The following is an 8758-nucleotide window of genomic DNA, read 5'->3' on the forward strand; positions in this document are numbered from 1 at the left end:
TGTTCCTGAGGGAAAAAATGAGGTTTAAAACCCTTTCAGGTGTTACCTAACTCAAGCCTTTCTCAGCTGCATCTCTGTAAAATGGAAGCATGTTATGAACTTCCAATGCCCTGTTTAAAAGGGAGGAGTGACCTACACTCTGCCCAGAAAGGGCTGACTTTCTTCCTCAACTCTGGGCAAAGATTTAGGGTTGTGAAGCCTGATCTGATGGTTGTGCATTTTTCCAGGCCAGAGTTAGACCCCCTGATCTAACTCCTCCTCCACCAGCTATCATAGTTCTTTTTGCCAGGGGAAGGCTTAAAGCTCTTAAACAACTGGAACAAAAAGAGGAAGGAGATCAAGCAAAGGTACTGCCAACTGCTGAGTCCTCTGAAAACAGGGGCCAGCTCTAATTTCTCTGTGAAGAACAACACGTGGTGGCAGGACCAAGCCCTTGGACATGGGCTCCTGCCTTGTCTCCATGTGCAAGACTGCCTTTTGGGAATGTCAGGGTCCCTTTCATTCACACAGCTGGTTTATAGATGCACAAGCTCCTCTCCTGGACACCCCCAAGAAGCAGAAACCCCAGACCCTCAGAAGAGCATCTTCCCCTAGGCTTCCTGTCCTGGGATGAGCTCCCCAGGATCACCATGTTCCCATCATAATCTTCCAAAATGAGGGTTGACATCCTCGAGACACCCAACCCCACGCTGCATCCAGCAGAAGTTTGTTGAACCCAAAATGCTGGAAATGAACTTGACAAAGATTTTTCCCAGTGGAGTGTTTGCCTGGAGACGAAGCAAACAGGGAGTGAGGAGGGACAACCAGCTGTGAGGGGTCAGGGCTGAGCAGGGGGAGGGATGGGGCAGCCCCACTGCCATCCTGTGCCCAGCACTGACACGTGTCCAGGGTCCTTGGAGTGACATGCAGGCAAATTCACTGGTTTTATCCACCACTGCTGGTTTACTTCCTTCCCACCCCTCCCTCCCTACGGTCCTGCTGCTTCCTCGTTCTTCTCCAGTGCATCCTAATTCATTATTCCCCTCCAGCAGGACTTTCTGTCCTGACTAAGCCTTCAATTACCTTCTGTTTGAGAGCAGTTCAAGTGTTGCAAAGAAATATTCCAAACTTGGCTATCAGACTGTGACAGACCTATTTGGGAACAACCACTGCTCTGGTCTGCACTTGTTTTAACCTCTGCTTCCAGACGGATGTTTAGTTTGAAATGAAATCCATGGGCAGTGGACTCTGTGCACACTCGTACAAATACTCCAAAATCAATCACGTAGAAAATTGCACTTACACAAATAGACCCTTCTGTACACATTTCAGACATAACAGCTGCTCCACCAAAAGGGAGGAATCACCAAACCCCAGGTCCAATCTTCAGCAATAATAAACATTATTATTTAAAAAGCTTTCCCTGTACAAACACAACCGAGGGCTGAAATTACTGAATCATTAAGACCATAAATATTTTTCACTTGGTGCTGTGAGCTGCACAGAGAGGCCACAAGGAGAGCTACTGGAGAAAAGCCACCTTGTCACCTCCCCAGTAATAGTTTCAGGGGAAATAATCAACAGCATTGAATTAAAAGTGGGTTGGTTTGTATCTGTCTGCCCTATGAAATTTCTACAATCCTCATAGTAGTATAATCCATAATTCCCAAAATAAACAGTTACAGTGATGTTTGGTAAAACCCACATTCCTGCAACAGGCTGAAACTCCATTTCATTCTGAGCTGTAGTTAATGGTGATTTCAGGTTGGGGTTTTTTTCCCTGGAGTAGCCTCTGCTCTCGTTTTCACAGACTCTGAGAAAAGCCACTGAAAACAGCTCTGAGCATCTTAGCTTTTCTTTTGTTTCAAACTCAGCAGAACTTATTCAGGAGAATAAATAAGTGATGCTCCATTCCCTTTCCTCTTGGGTGTTAATCCATGCCCGGCTGGAGGGTCAGTCCTGCTCGGGATATGCCGGGCTTGGAGCAGCTCCAGCACCAGTGGGGCTGAAGCAAACAGCAACTGGTGCAGAGAGATGGAATTAGAGCATCCCAGCCCAGTATTCCCTGGTGACAGCAGCTCTGACAGCCAGCAGCTCATGCCTGGCTTGGCTTGGGGCTTCAGCAGAGGAGTCACTGGTGGGAAATGTCTTAAACCATGAGCCTGCCCATATATTACTAAGAAATCCACCCCATCTCATCCCACACATTCGCTTTGTTCCCTGCTTGCACTGTCTGCTCTAACGTCAGGGGAATTTATTTCCCTTCTGTGTCATTTTAGGTCTTTTTGGAGCAACTTCTTCACCCCAAATGCTCCTGCACTTGCCTTTTGGGTGTGCTTTCCGTGGCCGACGTGTTAACGACGTGGCAGATGCTCCTTCACACCACTCTTGCTTTCATACATCAGTCTTGTAAAAAGATCCCGATAAAAATCACATAATCCTCTTCATTTCCCTTTGCAGACAGCTCCATTTGATGTGTCCAGAGCCTGCTGGAAAAGGAAGAGAACTAATCCCACTTCCCTCCACCACACACGGCAGCGAATTCATGGGATTTATGTTCCAGCTCCGCTCAAAACTGTGTCCACAAGGCCCTCTATGTGTGCAAAGTGCTATTATTACATACAGTAACGCAATAAAAGAGTAAAATACATACATTATGTACAGTCACATGCAGTAACATACATAACAGGGCAGGTTGGATGGGGCTCTGAGCAATCTGGTTTAGTGGAAGGTGTCCCTGCCCGTGGCAGGGAGTTGGAATGAGATGATCTTAGACCAGGTTGCTCCAAGCCCTGTCCAAACTGGCCTGGAACACTTAGAGGAATGGGGCATCCACAACTCCCCTGGGCAACCTCTGCCAGCCACTCACCACTCTCACAGGGAAGAATTTCCTCCCAGTATCTTCTCTACCCCTTCCCCTTTGTCCTGTCACTCCATGCCCTGTGTGTTTGGCCTCTCTTTTCTGATTAAATTGGAGTTATCACTGTAGGTCTTGTTAGGTCTGGCCAAATTAATCTGCAGTGAGTGGTGCTGAAGTGCCTCCCCTGAAGCATTTAAGCAGAGTGGCTGTCCTGGGACGTTGTGAGCTGGGAAAGGCACCTCATCCCATCCTGAGAGGCCTCAGGGAGCGCTGGCCAAAAAGGCAATTACACACAATATTCTGCTTCCTTTCAATATATCATTTTGAAGGAAGAAATATGGGCTTTATCTCCTCTCATATAAACAAAACAATTCTCTTACTTCATCGTATAAGCTTGTAATTATCTTCCCACATTAGATACTTTGAGATAAATCTTTTTAAGAGCTCCTCTCCATTGCTGTTGCTCTCTCGTACACCGACAGGCACACACAAAATAAACCCACTGAACCTCATGAGCAGTACTAGGGGCCAAGCTGATATCCCCTCATCTGTTTTCTATTTTCCCCAACTTCCCCCTGCCCAATATTGCAGATACATGATACAGTAAAATTACAGAGCAGGAAGTCACAAGATGTAGCAATTCAAGTTGCAGGGAATAATTCAGTGTCACTCAGTCATATCGTCCATATATGAAAAAGAGAGACAGAAAAGAGCTCCCACAAGGCATTTCTAGCTCTCACATGTTCTCATTTTATTCCTTATCCTGCAATTTATCTTCTTGTTTTCAGCAAGCCAGCAGTGAAGTAGAAAACCCCAAAGAAATCTTATTCTGACATATCTTTCTGGGGAGTGTTCATTTCCATGCATAGCTGAATAAGCCACGGAAAAGTCTGTGCCATCACTGGAGAGCAAACCACTTGATGAGCAGAGTCTACAGACCTTAAAATGGATAAAAGCAAGTTTTTTCTGGCTTGCTTCAACTGATTTAAAGGTCTGATAGAGGCCCACTGTCAGCACAATAATCTGCTGAGCTTGGCTGGGGGCCACCTGGTAATGCAGGGAGACAGCAAACCTTGGAGCATCCTGAGCCAAATTACAACTGACTGTTGTTTTGGGATGCAAAGCTTTGAAATCTGAATTCATTTAGTTTATTATGATATAGTGGAACTTCCTTAAAAAAAACCCCAACAAAACCCAAGACACTCATTAATTCCAGTTAAACAGGACAGGCAGAAGAAAGCACTGCCTGCCAAAAAGATACATAAACTACATTATGTCAATAGTCTGTCTTGTAAGCAGAGGTGCAGAGCCAGGAGGCTGCTCCTGTTGGCCCGCAGGCTCTGGATGAAGCTCAGCTCCCTGAAAGCAGGACAACAGTGTGCCCAGGTGGCCAAGAAGGCCAATGGGATCCTGGCCTGTATCAAAAATAGCATGGCCAGCAGGCCCAGGGCAGTGACCCTTCCCCTGGACTCTGCCTTGGGGAGGCCACACCTTGAGTGTTGTGTTCAGTTCTGGGCCCCTCAGCTCAGGAAAGAGATTGAGGGGCTGGAGCGGGGCCAGAGAAGAGCAACAAGGCTGGAGAAGGGACTGGAGCACAAGTGCTGTGGGGAGAGGCTGAGGGAGCTGGGGGTGTTCAGCCTGGAGAAAAGGAGGCTCAGAGGTGACCTCAGCACTGTCTGGAACTGCCTGAAGGGCAGTTCTGGCCAGGTGGGGGTTGGTCTCTTCTCCCAGGCACTCAGCAATAGGACAAGGGGGCACGATGGGCTCAAGCTCTGCCAGGGGAAATTGAAGTTGGAGAGCAGAAAAAAATTCTTTGCAGAGAGAGTGCTCAGGCATTGGAATGGGCTGCCCAGAGAGGGGGTGGATTCACCATCCCTGGAGGTTTTTAAACTGAGGTTGGCCGTGGCACTGAGTGCCATGATCTGGTAAAGGGGCTGGAGTTGGACCAAGGGTTGGACTTGATGATCTTGGAGGTCTTTTCCAACCCAATCAATTCTATGATTCTAAGAGTCTGACCTCGAGGCCAACCTCAAAAAGCCCCTCTGTGCCTGGGCACAGTAATTTCAGGTTTGCACATTTTGATAAGCTCCACCCACCATGACAAGGTGAGCATCACCCACTGCTCATGGGGCCTCTCTCAGTGCATTTCATGTGATGCTGTTGAAGCAGAGAAAAGGAGACATCAAAGCATGAAAGTGCCCTACTGTACATTTTCCACCACATTATCCATATTTCTGCAGTAATCCCCAGGGTTTATACAAGCCCTGGGGGCTCTTGCAGTTGGGAGAGTATTAAAAACATTTTGAATCACCAAGTGTTGGGAAGTCAAGAGACTGTTTGGAGAACAGCAGGGTGTTTCTCAAGGCTGCAGTGCCTTGTTTGAGTCACACCTTCGTCAGCAGGAAGAGATGCTGCATCTAAGAGAAGAGAAAGAGCTTTAAATAATAATAATGAAAATTCAAAAGTTATTGGTATCTGTTTCATGTAGTGTTTGCACAGTTCTGTGAAGTTAGGTAATGTCTGAAAAACTTGTAGGGACATGGATTAGTGATGGGCTTGGCAGTGCAGGGTTAAGAGGTGGAAGTAATGATCTCAGAGGTCTTTTCCACCCTTAATGATTCTGTGTTTCTGGGTGATTTTGTTCTGGTTACTCCATTCTTCAGACAATGAACTCCTCAAGCCAAGGGGAAGCAGGTAGCAAATAAAACACAGGGCAGAGGACCAAACAAGCAGCAATAAACTTTGGGAAATCCAGGTCCTAATGAAGAAAAGTCTCCCTTTTTCATGAAGAGAGAGCAAACTTCAAAAACACTGGAAAGACATCTCACAACAAACCCATGCCCATGCCCATGCCAGGCCACCACTGAGCAGGCACAGCCTGTCCCACTGTGCATCAGAACAAACAACTCCCTCCCTTCTGGTTGATACAAACCTGACACCAGAGAGGGTCTGCACAGCTGGGAGGGAGAAAACTGAGCAGTCTCCCCTCTTGGTGTCAATAACAGCGTGGAAAGACCTCTGCTGAGAGGGGAAACCAGTGTTGAGCCAGCCCTGGGATGGGGAGATGGGCAAGATGATCTGAGTGTGGGTTGGAATCCACTTACACACTCCTGGACTGGTTTCTGCTGGGTAGAGTTTGACATTACAGCTGATCTTCTTCAAAAAGGATGCTCCTCCCTCTCTCACATGCCAACTCTTCTCCTGCTTCCCTCAGCCCAGCACAGTGCTCACAACCAGCTCCTTTTCCCCCAGCACAGTGGGACCAACTTGGCAGGTCCAGCTCCTTGCTGGATGTGTGGGCTGAACCAGCTCCACCACCAGTAAGAGCATCTCTGGAGGCACGGCAGGATGGGCAGGACCACTGGGAAGTGAGTGATGCCAGCAGGAGCTGGGACTTGTGCACAGGCTCTCCTCTGATCCCTACAGGGCTGCACTCTGGAGGTACAAGGGCAAAGCAACCCCCCTCAATGTGCTCTCCTGCCCAGCAAAACACCTTCTCTTCAGCTTTGAGACTCTGCACAGTGACAGGGATTTTACACCTCACCAGGTGATTCTATACCTCCTTCATGTCTGGATTTCACCTTTCCCCTCTGTTTCCTCACACCCAGACATCTCATTCCCCACTGTGTGCTTTGGGGTGTATGCCAAGCAGAGCTTCAGCCCAGGCCATGATGCAGGTGCACCTGGAAACCCAAACCCACAGACACACATCTTGGTCAGGTCCTGTGAGTCCATCATCACCACGAGGAATTAGAGGGGACACGTGGCTTAATTTAGCTGCAGTCGTTTTCTAGTTACAGCTGAGCAGATAACATGACAAGTCAAGTGATTGTTTTTAGGAAGGAATGATTTAATAATATTAATCTGCAGCACTTCCAGAGGCTCCTGGAAGGGCCAGGGAGAGCTGGAGTGGTTTGGATGCATTTCCTCACCGCTGCCGAGAACGATGTTGCAATATCGCTGGATGGAAAATAAGAGCCTTCCTTATGCAAGTTCAATGTACAGACACATGTTCCTGGATAAAACCCCCCTACAGCCAGCCAGGTCCACGTCTCGGATTTTCCATAAAACACGAGGAGCAGCCCTTTGTCCGGGTTTCAGCCCGTGTTTGAGGCAGGCACGCGCCGTTTCATCCTGCACACGTCTCGGAGCCTCACAGGTTTATTGCTTTTTACAAGAGATGCAGGGGTGGGAAAAGGGCTCACAGAGGATGTCTGAACATGCACCAGGACTTTGGCACGGCCAAAGCAGAATGAAACTGGAGACATGGATTTTTATAGGAGACATAGCACGTTGTAAAGTAAGATATCTTGGGTTAAATCCAGCTCCTCTTCTTCAGGCAAAGTGAGATCTTGATTTCAGAGGTGCTTCCCACTCAGGCAGGGTCAGCAGAAACTCAGCTTTGGGTATTTATGGGAAGAAGCTGGGAAGTGATTCCTTTGGTGTGATAAAACAGGAGTTTGTATTCCCATTAGCACCAAGTGCCTGGAAATCTGAACTTCAAATGAAGCAAAACCTCACTACAAATAAAGAGTTTCTTAAAACCAAAGTAGTTTCCACCACCAGTTTTAAAAATCAGAGCTGCCAGCTCCTGAGCCACTGGGTGAGTGGTGCTCTGGCCTGGGAGGATTCCAGCAGGATTGGTCTGGCTGTGGCAGCACAATCAAGACTGACTAATTTCTTTGTTATTAGTTTTTAATTCTTCTGAGTCTGCTTTTCACAATGGTTTGGCTCTGTCCACACTCATCACTCTCCAACTCCCAGGCTGGCAAGCAGGCACATTTACTTCTTTATTCCAGCCCAGGGCTGGGCTAATTTACACCAGGAGCCCAGTGTGCTGGTGGAGCTGGGAAGAAAACACTCCCTCCTCCAGCTGCTGCAGGAGAGATCCTTCATCCACCAGCAGGAACAAATATTTATCAGACAGGCTTTCCACTCATATGGTCCTAATCCTCACAGTAACGTGAAACTCCCTGGATGAGGTCATGGCTGTTGAATCCCAAACTCCCTTTTTTTCCTAGAGGCCAGGTAGGTGGAAGGTGAGGCGACTTCTCCCTGCCTGGGAACAAACTGCAGGGATTTAGGGACATGATGTGCAAATCCACACCCAGAACACTCACAAAGGTTTGCTCCAGAGCACATCAGGGCTGCCAAGGTGGAATTTCCAGCCCCATCTCCTGGCACCTGTCGCTCTGAGTTCTCAGAACTTGTCAAAATGCAGTTGGCAAACTCCCTGAAAGCTCCTTTAAGCAAAAAGGTGAAAGATAAGAATATGTTAAAACATTTTTTAAAGGTCATTTACAGGCCCTCTGAGCTGATTACTGCTGGGAATAATTCTGTAGGTGGTTGAGGTATCTTTGGTTTGCTCATTAGCTTTCACTGGCCTTTGGTGATTTACACTTTCAACTGCAGAACCAGGGAATTCCCTGGCCATTTTCCTCCAGCAACTGTTTGGATCAGGAATTGTCCAAATTAGGAATTGTATGTGAATCCTACCAAGGTCTGAGCTCATGGGTCCTGGACAGACCCTTATTATTTTAGCCCATATGGTACTAAAAAAAGACCATCTCAAAACCATGAGGCATCCAAGAGCATATTTTAGGCATGCCATGCTTGAGATGATAGTCCAAATATTGTGTCATGATGAGTGAAACAACGTAAAAGGAGTTGCTCATGGGTACACAATGTATAGCAGCACCATGTCCTGAGCAGGACTGAACCAAGGGAAAGAACACAACCCAGATTTTGTGTGTTGCATTCTCAGCTGGAAGGTTTCCCAAACTTTGGACAAGATGAAGTTTGGGTCACTCCCACAAGAATTGGATAGCCAAGTAGTCAAGAAGATTGGAAAGGCAAATCATGGCCCTTATTTTGAACCAACCTTCAGCTGTGCAGTTTTCTGTAAGATTGAGTGATTTC

Source organism: Pithys albifrons, chromosome 15 (assembly GCF_047495875.1).
Source record: "Pithys albifrons albifrons isolate INPA30051 chromosome 15, PitAlb_v1, whole genome shotgun sequence".
In the NCBI taxonomy this organism is placed as follows: domain Eukaryota; kingdom Metazoa; phylum Chordata; class Aves; order Passeriformes; family Thamnophilidae; genus Pithys; species Pithys albifrons.